We start from the raw sequence: 16,973 nt of genomic DNA on the forward strand, positions 1-16,973 counted from the left end.
TGTGAATGTTAGCAACGTTTGTACCTTGTTGGATAGCAGATGTCACAAGGAAGTAATTTAAGTAATTTGTACGCTTCGTGTCATACCATTTTTGTTATTAATACGTTGCCAAGTAAACTAAGAGTGCAATTTTTTATCGTCACTTGTAAGTTTAGACCCACCCGTTACTTACATGTGATTGTTATTTGGGAAAAAAAAATTTCAACGAACCACTTATTTGTTAGCTATCAGAAAATGCTGAAATTAGGTCCATACAATAAGCAGTTATTTCTCAATTCATCTTTTTATGTGGAAAATTGTATTTTTTAAAAAAACAATTGAAATTCGATTATCTCGAAAACTACTAATTTTCGGACGGGGTATCAGATGGTCAAATTTATTGCAAATTGTCTCTACTTTAACCTCTTTCAGGGAATACATATAATTATAAGTCACCCTGTATATATAATTGTATATATATATATATATTAAATATTTGTTTTTATATATGAAAAATTTTACAAATAAAATTTATTTGGTTTCATATATTCAATTTGTTTTTCAAAAATATTTATTTGAACAATTTATACTTAATAAAAATTAATTATAGATGTATATGTTATTAGTAATATATATACCAAAGGTGCATATATATTTTTATATATAGCCTTTTTTCCTTTCTAAAAAAATGCACACATGTACATTTTCAGACGTAAAAAATTAATCAGAATATATTATACATTTGAAAAATATTTTTATATACTCTACATAGCAATGCAGCATTCATAACTTAGAATATACACACATTTGAGAAATAATTATATACGCAGCACTGTACAGTGCTATACAGCATTGTAAAATAACTCAAAATCTCTATCAATTTATCTATTTCTCTTAAAAAATGTAATAATTGTAAATATATGCTTAAAATATACTGACATAAGCTCAAAAAGTAAATTTTGTCCCCTATGAGTTGAGCGTTAATAAAAAAACGTAATTATTTTTTATACTATAAAAATAGTAAACATTGGATTTTTTGGATCTTTCCCCCTTACAAAATTAGCTGAAATCAGGGTAAAATAAATAAATAGCAAATAAATGTTTGCAAACATAGCAATATCTCTAATGAGGCCGACGAACTGTTGTTATTATTTCTTGCTTAAACAGCCAAATTAGGGGAATTATAGTAAAAAAATATATATATCAGCATAGCCCTTATATATATAACATTCTGATAACTACAAAACGCGAGCTCGAAAACCTATTTCTCCGTTAATTTTCAATAAATCATCCCTTATACACATATTATACCTATTAGCTGAAAGTAACGTAAAAGCGAGATAAAGATCGAACGGAGTGTATAAATACTACATAGAGGCGTTGATTGATTAATCAGCATAGTTGCGAGCTGCAAGTGGTACGTGCTCCGTGATAAGATCCTGATTTTATTCGGTGACACCTTTGATTTCTTTACTGAGTTCCCTGATGGCATCGATGATAGGTTGACCCTCGCCCTTCTACTATTCGTACAAACCGCGATTCTCAGATTTCCAACCCTTGAATCGTTTTGCCAGGTAGTCGCAAAACTTCAAGCTGTCTTTAATTTTAGGTTTTGTCATTTTTTATCAGGGGGTTATTTTAACCGTCACGACGTTCCTTGTAACGATGCAATATTTAAAAAGTCTTTGATTTTGTTTCTATACTTTCCGTCTTTTGGTTCTCGCGTCATGTCGTTTGTCACGAATCCAAAATCGCCTTGGTAACAAAAAGAAGCGCAGAAATACGAAAATTGATTGTAGTCGACGTCTCCGTCCACGTAGTCGTCGTGAACGTACTTCAGGTTGATGTAATCTTGACAAAACAGACAGACGAGGCTGGCATTGTCGCATAGTAGCTGCTTGGGAATCTTGGAAAAAGTCTGCTTAAGGTAAGAACAGTCTATGCAACTGTGACAACCCTGAGTGAATAAGTTGAGAAACTAGTTTTGATTTTCCAAAATTACATCGTCGAAGACCACTACCGAATTTTCGGGACAACATTCGAGTGGTTTCATTTCGAATGCGAAAGTGGCTATGCTCAGTCCCTCGTACAGTTTCATGAATTGTTGGTATTTCGATTGCTCCAAACTTTTGGAGAATACGTTCAAGTGTCTATTCTTCCAATCTATCCTGTTGGCTGTGAGCAAAAAATTGTCCACGAGCAACGTAGTTTTATCGGCAGCCCTATGAGGCAAGGTAACGGATGTTGTCAGGTATCAATTCATCGTTCTTTCGAATTTTGGATTTTTCTGCATCGGGTAAGCGCTTCACCACGTTCCACGTTGAGGTCACCTCGTCTGCATCGTTCCGACTATTTCCGGTAGTCCCAGCCATTTAACAAATAGTTTATTATTTTATCTACTCAACATTTTCTCGATGATATATATGTCCGGGTATTTAGGCTTGCCCTCGTAAAAGCGACCTTTCAAAACTTCGTAGCTGTTGTCCTATATTAAATAGGTATGCCTGCTTCCCGGCAAGACTCGAATTATGCTCCAGTCTCTGGTGAAGAGTTTCTCGAACGTACATTTCAATTTGCTGATTCTCACTCGTTGTCCTACTTTGTATATAGCTTTCTTTGACGTGTTTCAATATTTGGGACACTATACGATGAATAATGCTAGATACCGTGTTTTCGAATTAATTGTTGCAAGACCGAGTTATAGAATTCCTTGCTTGTGTCAGTCTGCAGGTACTGTAAATGGATTCGAAGGCTTCTTTGACGAACCCGCCATTTTTGGATTTAAGAGTCAGGTGTTCCCCGATGATGCGAAAAACTTCTTCGTAGCTGGGTTTGATCCTCACGTCGACGTACAGTTACTTGAATTGCTTTTTCAAATCATGAAGCTTGATACCGAAACTTTGCAAGGAAGATTCCTGGTTCGACTCTACTGCGCCGATCTCGAGCTTAACGTTCGCAACGATCTGCTGCAAATTTTCAAGAAGCATCCACTTGGACGTTTGTGTCGCGAGGTCGGATCTCAGCAAACAGCAAGTGAAGTTCGGCGACATCTGATTGCTGAGCAAAGCAGCAACCGTGTCCCGAAGTTGCGCGATTTCGGCTTGGATGTTTTTGATGTCGTAAGATTTGACTATTCGATTCACGGTCCTTTTAACGGCTCTCAGTTTCTTCGAACTTGTCATGGTGGCCACCGTACTCTGAAGCGACTCCAGAGCTTTTTTCATAGCATCCATCTCGGTTTCATTCGCAACGGTACGCATTGCATCTTGAAGTTGCGCCATATAATCCTGTGTGGGTGTTTATGACTGCAGCGTTTCCAACTTGCTCTGTAAGTCGTCTATCAGGTGGTAGAAATGCGAAAGTTCGGATTCGGTGTTCAGACTTTCCAGCTTTGAGATCTGCTCTTGAACAAGACCCAGAGTTTTGGCAATGCCGGGCAATTTCAATTCCCGCTCGACTTTCTAGGTTGTCAAAGTATCATCGATGTGGGCTACGGTGCCTTGAATTTTCCCGAAATCTTCGTAAGTCTCGAGCTAAAGTTTGATGCTGGGTACGCTTCGAGCGATGGCGTTCGGTTCGCCGGACGAAGGCAGGTTGCATATGATGATTTCCAGCGTTCGGAGTTTGGCTTGAACCTCGGCGATGGCGGCGTCCAGGGCATCTGTTTGAAGTTCCATCTTTGTGTTTTCCAACGTGCGAATTTACAAGAATCGAAACTACTTGTGTAAATATATCTCAGATGTCTGCGTAATCATCCTGAATTTTGATACTCTGAAAGATGGATTGCAGTTCGGTGTGGATGCTGCTCGTTTGATCCTCAAATCGCTGTTTCGATTGTTCCACGTCGTTAGTCCGTGCCTTGAGTTTGTTTTCCAATTTGTCGACGCTTACCAAGTTACCAAGGTTGTCGATGGACGCGAGATCTGTGTACTTTGCGACAGGGATTTAAGTTCGGCATCGATTTTGAGGATGGGGTCCAGGCACTGAAACTGCAGGCTGGCTATATCGGACAGGAGGATGGAGTTTAGCGCGGACAGCAGAGCCTGCAGGTCGTTCATCTGCTTGTTGATCCTGACGTTCAGAATGAGAAACCCGTCGCCGTGATCGTCGCGTTTCCTGTTGCCGAAAATATTGTTAGGCATTGCTACTATTGTTATTTATTATAGAGTATGTGTTCCGCATCTCCACGAAGAAAGGGATGAGTTTGCCTTTATCTCCCAGAAGCTCTACATAGAAGCGATGGTCGGCAGACACATCGAACGTGATGTCGGAGTCCATCTTATCGTACTTGATATGGTAAACATTCTTGCCGGAGGAAACCTTGATTTCACCCTCGTTCTCCGGATTTGCGGTTATCAGAAGTTTCCCGCTGATCGGAATCTTGTTGAATTTTATCAAAGAACAAACTCTTTTACAAAGTTGAGCATGAAATATTATCCGAAAATGTTGTAGGGCATATTCATTTTGTGGGAATTGAACAGTTTTTACACGTTATGTGATATATTATTACAAATGGGATGATTGGTAATTGAAAAATGTTTTTCATGATTTTCTTCGTTGGACAGTTCTTTACTGTATGATAATAAGCACGTATATACTTGTAAAATTGGAAGTAATTAATCTAGTTCTTCATGTACTGCAGACACATCAAAGCAAATTTATTCTACATCTAATAGAAATCCCATTCAATCCTTCTGGAATTCACGTTCCTTTTAATAATATGGACAATTTCACAGGTCTTGTACCTTCATTATGTGGTTGCCAACGTAAACGTTATAACGATAAAATCTTGCTAATTATCAGGTAAATCAATTAATCATCGTAACAAGCAATAATATGCATTGGATTGTGGCTGTTCACCGGGAGTTGGACGGCGGAGGGCGAAGGACTAGCCTGTTTCCCGAGAGAAGAGGCCGAGCCTCGGGTAAAGAAATATAAAAATACAACTTTATTACCAATGGTCAGATTCAACTGAAATTAAAGACAGCCCAGCAGCAGATTATCATCGACGAAATCCCCAAAGCAGAATTTGATAGGAGATAAATTAAGCCCGATATTAAAGGTTAAACAGCTAGACTGGATAACAATAGCTAAAGACTCCCTGGCACTGTCTTCGGAACGAACGTGCAGGTTACAATAGGCCCGGTCTTAGGGTAACCTCGCTTCGAGGTGCTTTTGGAGAAGGGTCAAAGAACTCCAAATATACGGGCGAAGATAGCAGGACAAGAGGCTACGATTTGAGGACAATTTATCAACGCTTGGCAAGAGAGGGTACCGTAACGAACCTTTTGAATAGCAAATAAATAGACGCGCAGAGAAGCGGAAGACACTAGTTTTACTCAGATTTTCTTCGGCGTGTTATCGTACACAATCTTTCGCGAACCACCCGCTTAAAGTATCCGCTTTGTGTGTCGCACCGCTCCGTGTTGTGTTATTTCGCACGTGTCTGTGTACTATCAATGTGGAGTAGAGACAAAGAAAGGCCCTGCTGGGGGGGCGTCCGACCCAGTTGCCAATCCTTGAAGATGCGGAGATCCAATCTTATCGCCCGGAAGCCATCTATTGACCACGCCGCAAACATCCACGACTTCACCACGAGGACTTTAGCCTGAGCCGACAAAGGTAAGCCGGAATGGACGTGAAAATGGATAAGCTTCGTTAGCCCCGTCGTGACATCCAATGAACTCGCTAATTACGTAAACATTACCAAGATATTGCTTATTACGGTGATTAAATTGCATCAAATATATTTTAACATGTAAAACCGTACAACTTTCATTTATTCAATTATCCAAAGTATTTAACATTCAGGTTGTACGACGCTATAAATTGTCAATATAATCATATAACAGTGATCCTAGTTAACTGCAAAAGTAAAAATATAAAGATTAACATTCAATTACAACAAAATAAAAGGAGTAGTGTTTTTGTCGTGCAGGTTAAGCTCCTACCGGAACATGTTTTTCCGTAAATGCAAAAGTAAATGTCAAATTAAGAACAGTTTAAATTAATGTAGCTAACTTTAAACATGCCGCCGAACTATTATTGTATTAATTACTCATGTATTTTGGATTGCCGAGATATGAATGCGTGAGTGAATGTATGAGTGAAAGGGGCCATGATGTAATGTTTATGCATGTGCTCTTTTATAGAAATTACAGTATATATATAGAACTAACCCTGTGGTGTGATTTGTTCTACCCTATGTAATCTCTTGGGCTCCGACTGATGGCACTTACCCTGGAACAAAAGGTAAATAGGTTATTAATGATTGCCTTTTGTTTATTTGTTTAATTGTTTTTGTGGGTTTGACATTACCATTGTAACGTAGAACCAGAATGACGTCAGGCACGTTAAATAAGTAGACGTCGCGCTACATAAAAGATGGCGCCCGAACATGGTGACATGTAGGTTCGACGAGTAATCCCGAACATTGTGACATGTAGGTTCGATGAGTAATCCCGAACATTCGACGTGTAGGTCCGAGTAGGCCCGAATATGCGATAATTAGGCCCGAGTAGGCCCGAAGTTTAAATAAGTGTCGATAGTTGGAAGGAAGTTATTAATAGTCGCAAAAATGAGTTTATTGTGCCATAATTATTCAGTTATAGAGCTATGTGCCTACATGCCTTCGACAGGAACCAAGAGATTGATTGAGGTAGAAAATCAAATATTAATTACTTATTGCAGTTAAAAAATACCACGCAGGACGCCTAGTGTATGAAGCGTTTAGTTCTTTGTGTTGCTGTAATCAGTAATTTTCTAGTTAGAGTATTTAAGTGTATTTACGCATAGTTAGCATGTGAATTGAGTATTTAATTGTTTGTGCAATATATATAGTGGGCGTGAAGTAACAATGGTTAAAGTAATTTACATAGCGAGAGATTTTGGATTTTTATGCGGCGATAAGGATAAAGCATTGATCAAGGATGGTAAGGGGGAGACGCAAAACCCCGTAGGGTCTATTTATGAAAAAGAAAAGAGAAATTTATATCTCGCTGCGAGAACGCATCGAATCCAAAGAAGAAGAGAGAGAGAATAACGACCGAGGAAAAGGGTGATGGAGAGAATAACTCGACAAAGGAAGAAGATTGAAGAAATGGACAATCCAAAGGAAGGAGAGGAAGTGACGTTACTGGAAGGCGACCAGGGAGGAGAAAGCAACCGTGCTCCGGAGAATACCGTTATCCCTGAAAGTGAGCCGCCAACGGCAGTGTTACCAACCCAAGGCACCATGGACGTTCAAGTGATAATGGTGCTCTTCACTACGATGATGAAACAACAGGAAGAAGGGAAAGAACGTCGAAAAGAGGAGAAAGAAAGGAAGAGAAAATTGGAAGAAGAAGAGAAGGAGAAGAAGAGAAAATTGGAAGAAGAAGAGAAGGAGAAGAAGAAAAAATTGGAAGAAGAAGAGAAGGAGTAGAAGAGAAAATTGGAAGAAGAAGAGAAGGAGAAGAAGAGAAAATTGGAAGAAGAAGAGAAGGAGAAGAAGAGAAAATTGGAAGAAGAAGAGAAGGAGAAGAAGAGAAAATTGGAAGAGGAAGAGAAGGAAAGGCAAAAAGAATTGCGAAGAAGAGAGAAAGAACAACAACACCGAGAGATGATGGATCAGTTTCTACAAGCATTAAAAAAGAATGATGAGAAAATAGAAAAAGCCCAAGAAGAGTGTGTTGAAAGACATCGTGATAACTCGAAAGATATTGAGAACCTGGAAAAAACAGTGGAAACTGAAGTCAGGCAGATCCATGAACACCTGGTACACCTGGGAGAGAAGATAGAAGAAAAGAAGAATGACGTGGAAAAGAGAATGGAAGAGGAATTCCGAATCGTTGATCGTCGACTTGCAGTGGATTCCAGAATGGTGGAAGAAAGATTTGGACAAATCGAAACAAAGATGACCTCAGAAGAACAGCAATGGAGGAAGATAAAAAACATGACGCAAGACTTACGCCAAGACGTCACACGAATCAAAGAAACGCTGCAGAGAGAGACTTCTTCAATCGTTATTACGTCACCACGAACAAGGAACGAGGAAGACCAGCGAGAAACAACGCCCCTGGCGACATTAGAGCAGGAACCATCTCGATCGGGGAGTCAGGCCACAGGCGATGACGTCATGGAGCAGGATAGCAGTTGCTCGCGAGTCCACTCCGTGGTACAGACCAGTGTGGCCACCTCGGAAATAGGCAGGCGTGCCATCTTCTCGAAGTTTTCACTGGACAACTTTATGATTTTCGACCAAGAGATGACAGAAACTTTGCCATCCACGTTTCTTCAAGAATTCAAAAGAGATTGCATTTTATATGGGATTCACAAAGAGGATCACCTGAAGCTCATCCAGAAACTTCTTCGCGGTTCCGCACGCATTTGGTTAGACCACCAGGTACCAGCGTTCAAGACCTTTAGCACCTTCGAAAAAGCTTTCATTGAACAATTTCAGTGCAGATCATTGGTAGAGAGGAAGGTTACCCAGTTAAGAAACAAGCGGTACGACGTCAACGGAAAGCTCACATACAAACAGTTTTTCTGGCAGAGGGTGAATGAATTCCGTTCGCTTAAGCCCGGAACCGAAGTGATAGAAATCCTCACGGCCATCAGAGCTATGTACCCAAGCTACGTACAGAGACAGCTTACAGGAGATGTGTTAGAAAATTTTGACCGAATGTCGCTTATCCTTGAAGACATGGATTTGCTGAAGGAGAACGAAAAACATCGATCGGAAGATCAATCAAGAAGAAGAGGGAATAATAATTTTGATAGGAAGAGAGGAGAAAATTTTCCACGAGTGCAAATGGCGACTACACGCAATACATACAATGGACGTCGACAACAATTCAATCGACAAGAACAATCGCAGTACAGTCCTCCAAGACAGCGAGACAGGGATACCAAACGCTCGAATCGAGGAAACTACCGTGGAGGCAGACAGAACACAAACGCAGGTTACCGAGGGCGTGGCGACATACGATTTTCACGCGGGGAGGAAGACAATCGTATGGAAGAAGGCAGAACACAAGCTATTAATTTAGTAAGAACCGCCTACAACAATGAGAAGCAAGAGACTGACGAACAATGGCCTCAACCATCAACGAGTAGGGGACTCAATCCCAACGCGCCAGATTATCAGTCAGGTACTCGTCGGGATAACAGCCACGGCGCAAGATCGGAAAACTAACACCTTCCGACGACAGCTCGGCTCGTGTCGGCGGAGAATCTGAGATGCAAAAGGTTCTAGAGCCACAATCCTCACCTGTGAATCGACGACACAAAATGACAGACATAGAAGTAAGAAGTTGTTGGTTCATAAATAATTTATCAGAAGATGATGATGAAAGCGATGCTGAGGAGAATTCGAGCAATAAATTATGGCCATCTCAAACGCCTCAAATACAGTTAAAAATAGGAGAACACTCTATTAATGCCATTGTGGACACTGGGTCGGAATTGAACTTATGTGGGGAACAGATCTGGAAGAAAATCTCTAAGGATATAACGAAACCGCAGCTTAGTAGCAGTAAGGACATTAGGCTAGTGGATTTCTCAGGCAAGGTTAGACAGCGACCACTAGGGCACGTGGTAGTAGGTAGCAAAATAGGAGACATGGAGACTCTAATAGATTTTTACGTCATTCGAGAATTGAATGTGGATGCTATTTTAGGCATGGAGTTCCTTATACAATATAGCGTAGATTTGAACCTACGTAGAGGTACGTTAACGTTTATGTGACGACGTCAGTCAGCAGGAAGCTGAATTTATAAATAATAGAATGTACTTCCCAGAGGAAGGAAAGTGCTTTAATGTTACAGAAAATTGCGCTACCTTAAGCCCTGAAGAAAAAATTGAAGTATTAGTGTCTAATCTCAACGAAATAAACATGGAAGCCCGAGAGAAGTTCAGAAACATCCTACGAGAGCATGCAGAGATCTTTTCAGAAAAAACAGGCAGATGCAGAGTATACACTCATGAGATCAAAGTTGAAGGTGACGAACCAGTCGTGTCACGTGTATATCCGGTGGCCTACTCCTACAGGGGCGAGATCAGAAAGCAGCTGAGACAGATGTTAGATTGGGACATTATTAGACCGTCGAATTCTTGTCATCTCAATCCTCTACTGGTTGTTAAAAAACCGGGAGGTAAAGGATTACGTTTGTGTATCGACTTTCGCCGACTGAATCAGAGTTGCCAACTAGAACGTGTAAAAACACTGAATCTTAACGAAATATTACAAATTTTTCATGGCAAAAAGATTTTTTCAAAGTTGGACGCTAATAGTGGGTTTTGGCAGCTGAACCTATCCGAGCACAGCAAGCCTTATACTGCCTTTCTATTTGAAAATCAATTGTATGAATTCCAAACCATGCCTTTCGGATTATCAAATGGCGTTCAAGGTTTCACCAATGCAATGAACGCAGTGCTAGGAGCCGAAGTTAGTGGATTTTGCCTAGCGTATGTGGATGATTTGCTCATCTTTTCAGAGGATATAGAAACACATCTAATTCACCTGGATACTGTTCTCAGTAAACTTCATGACGCCGGAATGACAATTCAACTGGATAAAACAGAGTTTTTCAAAACACAAATTGAATACCTTGGCCACATAGTAAATGAAAATGGAATTCAACAGCATCCCAAACGTTTCGAGACGATCAAGCAGCTTAAAAAACCGACCTCGATTAAAAGAGTTCAGAAACTATTAGGAGTCTTTCAATGGCATAAGAAGTTTATTGACCAGTTCACACAGATGGCAGCACCGCTGTATGAACTTTTGAAGCAGAACCGGAAGTGGAAATGGACTGAGGCACAACAGCAGAGTATGGATGTCCTAAAAGAAGCTGTCTGCAAGGAACTGCAATTATATCACCCAGATTTTAACGACACCTTCTACGTGCAATGTGATGCGAGTATGTTAGCGCTAGGCAGTTGCCTATATCAAATAAAGGATGGCGAAAAGAGGATAATTCAATATGCAAGTCGAGCCTTGAGAGGAGCTGAGAAACGGTACAGCATAAACGAACTAGAATGTTTGGCCATCATTTGGTCTATCCAGAAATTCCACATTTATCTGGCAGGAAGGGAATTTATTGTGGTAACAGACCATAAAAATCTGCAGTTTCTAAATCAAGCAAAAAATTGGAATAGTAGGCTAACGAGGTGGAGTCTCCAGCTTCAAGGCTATAATTTTAAGATACAACATTGCAAAGGGAAAGATAATACTGTTCCTGATTCACTATCCCGTTACAATGAGGGAAAAGGGGTGACCACTGTACGTGTGAATCATGTTATCCTAGCTGAACAAATGCTACACGGATACAGCGCTGACCAGTTCGCGCAAGAACAACGTAAGGATGCAAATTTACTGGAAATTATCCATCTAGTGGATGGCAACACTGAAGAAAGCAGCAGGAGGGGGAGGAGAGCGAAAGAGTTTTTCCACCTGGAGAACGGGATCCTCGTCCGCACTGATTTTCACGACGATAAAGAGATAAGGATCTGCATCCCGAGTCACCTTACCAAGAACATACTACAGGAATGTCACGAGAAAATGGGTCATTTCGGCTTCACATAAACATGGAAGCTGCTTACCTCCACTTATTATTGGAAAGCGATGCGCAGTGATTTGAAGAAGTGGTTGCGAGACTGTGAAAAGTGCGCCGAAACTAAGCCACAAAGACAAGGAAAAAATCGCATTATCTCATCGTTGCAAGCAGTACGGCCGAGAGATGTAGTTGCGGTTGACCTAGTTGGCCCTTTACCGACATCAAGGAACGGAGAGAAATATCTATTTACGGTCATGGACCTAGCTACCAGGTTCTTAGTAGCATATCCGGTGAGATCTGGGAATACTAAGCTATTATTAAAATATTTAACAAAATTTTACTTCGTGCATTTGGGAAAACCAACGGTTATTCTCAGTGACAGGGGTCGACAGTTTTTAAGTAATGAATGGAAGAACACATTGCAGAAGTACAACATACGTGTGATGCTCACGGCACCATACCACCCATCGTCTAACCCGGTGGAAAGGATGCATGCAGAGATCAACAGATTGATCCGTGTATTCTGCCACGAGAATCACGCAGCGTGGAGTGAACAGGTGACTTCCATTGTATTGCTGTTAAATTACACCATCTCCGCCTCATTGGGATATACTCCTGCAGAACTTTTCTTAAGACACGTAGGAAACCAAACTCTTTTGGAACATTTCGGAATCAAAACAGAAAGCAAGGAAACCTCGTGGGAGAAGAAGCTAATAGCAGCAGAAACTAGAGTAAGAAAACAAAAGCCAAGAAGAAACCAGAAACAAAGCAGAATCGGAGAAGAAATAAAGGAAAGCGATCTAGTGTTTGTAAAAAGCCACTACTTAAGCTCACAAATCAACAAGAAGATAAGCAAGTTTTTTCATCTTTATGAAGGACCATTCCTTTGCGAAGAAAAAATTGGTAATAATATTTTAAAATTAAGAGACTGTAAACAAGGAAAGGAAATTACCCCACAGCACATAGATAACCTCAAAAAATGGAACTGTTCTCAAGAAAAGAGGGAGATGTGGCTTCAACAACTAGAAAAAACCTAGAGTATTGAACATCGAAAGAGCCTTTAAACTTGTAAATTATTCCACATACTAGTGTAAATAATTTAAAACAATTATGATATTATTATTATTATTAATATTCAAAAAACTGAGAACTTATATATACATATCAATATCTGAGCATATATCATGTTATGTTAATGCCAACATTAATAACGTATTATTTATATTCTTATTACCCAGAATAGATATTATTTAGTAAAGAAACATGTATTTTAAAAGGTTTGAATTGATGATAAGAAATATTTTATGTAATAACTCAATAATTCTGAACTATATCTCAAAGAGTGAATTTTCATCATAACTTAGAGTGTGAATGTAGTAAGTTTACATATGTATATGCACACATAATAGGATAATTCTCATAAGTGTTAGCAGGGTGTTTGTTTAAATGATCTATGGTACAGAGTCAAGAACTGCAAATGAATGTTGAGTAATCCTGCAATTTTATGTTTGGTTATTATTAAAGGTAATGATGTAAAATTAATTGAAAAGTGCAATTTAATCTGTAGAGAAAGACAACTATATATTCCAGGGTTCGAGTCCCTATTCGAGCGCCTATGTGTAATAATTAGGCAAGATTTAACGTTAATTATTAATTGTGTTTTGATGAATTTCCCCTTCGCATATAGTCTTAAACTCAGAAAAAATGCATGTGTAAGGAGAGGGGAATGTTATAACGATAAAATCTTGCTAATTATCAGGTAAATCAATTAATCATCGTAATAAGCAATAATATGCATTGGATTGTGGCTGTTCACCGGGAGTTGGACGGCGGAGGGCGAAGGACTAGCCTGTTTCCCGAGAGAAGAGGCCGAGCCTCGGGTAAAGAAATATAAAAATACAACTTTATTACCAATGGTCAGATTCAACTGAAACTAAAGACAGCCCAGCAGCAGATTATTATCGACGAAATCCCCAAAGCAGAATTTGATAGGAGATAAATTAAGCCCGATATTAAAGGTTAAACAGCTAGACTGGATAACAATAGCTAAAGACTCCCTGGCACTGTCTTCGGAACGAACGTGCAGGTTACAATAGGCCCGGTCTTAGGGTAACCTCGCTTCGAGGTGCTTTTGAAGAAGGGTCAAAGAACTCCAAATATACGGGCGAAGATAGCAGGACAAGAGGCTACGATTTGAGGACAATTTATCAACGCTTGGCAAGAGAGGGTACCGTAACGAACCTTTTGAATAGCAAATAAATAGACGCGCAGAGAAGCGGAAGACACCAGTTTTACTCAGATTTTCTTCGGCGTGTTATCGTACACAATCTTTCGCGAACCACCCGCTTAAAGTATCCGCTTTGTGTGTCGCACCGTTCCGTGTTGTGTTATTTCGCACGTGTCTGTGTACAGTCTTAGAAAAAAATACCTGGGCCACGGGACGTAGAATTTCGTAACGTCTTAAAGCCTGTTGTTTATGCAACCCAAATAACAAAATATTCGCTTAAGTTTGCCTGGTGATTCTGAGTTCTCGGTAAGGATTGAGCTTTGATAGCATGAGTCACATGACTCGTGCCCCAGCCACAACAAACAGCTGGGTGCTACGATGCCTCCAGAAGAAAATTTCAGGAACTGGTTTCTTGACAAGAGCTACTCGTAAGGAAATACTATTCTATCAAGTGATATTAGAGTCATTGTCAAGAAGGTTCGCTGAAATGATGGTTCTCATCACAGACCACATGCCACACGTTAATTGTTTAAGTCCAGTTCATGCACTGGACCTACAGATTAAAATGGGATTCGAACCAAATGCCTCTCTATTTGGTATTGAATTCGGGAGCCTTTCATTACATGGCGAAGACGTTACCACTACGACATCAGAGAGGCAATGGAACCCCTTGAGAAAGAGATAAGCGAAAATTGCTACGTGACAAACCATATTTGCCCGTAAATTTTAAATATAAGACAATATTTTGTACTGACAGTTTCGAACCGTGGGAGAGGCATATATTTTTTTTGTACCATCGTCCATTTCACGAGTTTATAATTCTTCCTCACCGACACGAGTAACGCGAGTGGTAGAAGAAAAGCGAAGTAAAATAACTGAAACAGAAATAAAAGGAAAAAGCGAAATAAATTTTATTCATAATATTCTGCAGTCATTTGAGTTGTATTCACGAGATGCTATCTTTAAAGAAAACCGTGGTCTCTTCCTTGTCTTTTTCGCTTTCCTTGTGCTCTTGCTTCCCCAGTCACGATTCGTCTAAAACTAATTAATGCGACGTTAATTAAACAATCCAAACAACGAAACAATGCACAATCAACTGCACAAAACAACATTCCAAATGTTTTCGAATCGGAAAACAATTGAGATGCTGTAAAATGACTTAAGATGCAGTAATAAAGTGGGAATTCGGTACCGTATAGAATTAAATCGGTAGAGATGTTCGATTTGATTGGATGTTTGTTATTTAGATTTGCTATTCTTTCACTTTTGGCAAATAGCGACGATGAAGATGAGTGAAGGAGAGCAATTTTCAATTCGACAAACCGAGAGGCGGAGAAACTGTCAGGTCTCGTTTCTTCTTGGCACCTCCGTAATCGAGTTGATCTGTTTGTCATTGGCTTTGTATTGGCAATTATTGTCATTATTCTTCCCCTGCAGGTAAACCATAACGATGAATTATGATGAAATGAAGCAGATAAAAGGGCAAGATCAAGAAAGTCATGCCTGTTCGGGACTCCAACCCAGAACCTTATGTAACGAGATTTGAAATTCTGGAGAAGGCGTCCGTGTTTCGCTTGGTTTTCTCTTTCCTCTACTTCTCTTATATTATCATACATGTATAATAAAAATGGATCTGATACGATATGTTGCGATTCATAATTGTGCTGGTTAGATGCTACAGATGTAATATATTATTTTCCCTTTTGTTTCGTATCTGGTCGAACATGAAATTTTCTTACACTGTGACAATTTCTTTCTTAGTTTTGGTTTGTTGCACAGATATGCTAATCTGGACTCGACCTTCAGTTTAAAGTGGGATACTAACCACTATGTGCATCCATCGTGTATCAAACCCGGGATCCACTGATTACAAGGCGACGACGTTATCACTACGCCATCGAGGAGGCCCCATGACAAAATGTTATTCACTCGATCTCTACCATAATTTATTTCAGCATTTACATTTTCGTTTTCTTCTTCTTTTTTCCTTTTGTTAACTACTCTTATACAACTCTTTTTGCGTCTTCGAATTTCTTCTTGTTTCAGGAAAAAATAATACATGCAGGCTGTATAAAAATCCCCCGTTCAAATAGATAAAACGTTCACTCTCGAGAACTAATTTACATGTTTATCATTAACGTAACCATTAGAAAACTATTGAAATGTTAACTGATATAACTGCAGATGAAACAATACTTACAGCCACTAACGAAATATCTATTCTTGTGTAGCCTCACAGACAAGTATCTGGTGAGTCATTCACTCTTGCTGACTACGGGCGAAGGTCACTGAACAAAAGGGTGGTGGCAAGCAAGCAGGCTTCTGCTCTACCAAAGACGAGGTCACGTGTTCCAGTTATCAATGGCGTACGAAATAAGAAGGAACACAGCTATCTGACGTATGTTTTGGTCCCGTCATTGCACGTAGAACACGTTATCGTCGTGGCCTTGAAGTTCCCTCAGGGCACTCCTACGTAAAGGCTTCTCAGCTAGAAGGATATCTTCCCCATTGAGTGGAGGAAAAGTGGGTGCGTATAGAGGTCCTTCAACTTTCGTATTCTGTTTCATTTCAGAACCCGTGCTGTATCGTCAGTAGTGGTATTGATGATATTATAAACTCAGGAAAGGAAGAGCCCCCTCAGATTGATTTGCCTATACTTAAAACAAGCTCAACATGAACATATGAGCTTTTTGCTCTAGTGTGGAACCCTGCCTAATCCAAGATTTTTGTAAAAATGCTCTCGGGAATTTTTTGTGAAAGGAAGAGCCCCCTCAGATTGATTTGCCTACACTTAAAACTAAGCCAAGTTCTCTTATCATCTTATTGTTTATAGTATGTTTTTCTGTCAAAATCCCAGGAATCTGGAATTGATATTTATTGGGTTCTGAGAGCCAGTAGAGTGTGGTGCATGGTTTTTATTGCCTTGTAATCAAAAGGCTCGGGTTTGAATCCTGGTAAAATGTGAAGCCTCCCCTGATGGCAAAATGTTAATATTGTTGTCTTGTAATTGGGGGGGGGGCCTCGGGTTTAAGTCCTCATAAAATTTATAAGATTAAAATACATGTTGCAAAATAATATCTCCATATGTAAAATTTTGAGAATAATTATTCCTAATTGATATACAACTCCCAAATCTGAAACCTGGTAAAAAGTGTTGTTCAACAGAGCAAAATTATTCTCTATTGGGAACCACCCGCTCAGCCATACAATAGGGGAAAAGCGGGCAAACA

Source organism: Lepisma saccharinum, chromosome 23 (assembly GCF_977018435.1).
Source record: "Lepisma saccharinum chromosome 23, izLepSacc3.1, whole genome shotgun sequence".
Lineage (NCBI taxonomy): Eukaryota > Metazoa > Arthropoda > Insecta > Zygentoma > Lepismatidae > Lepisma > Lepisma saccharinum.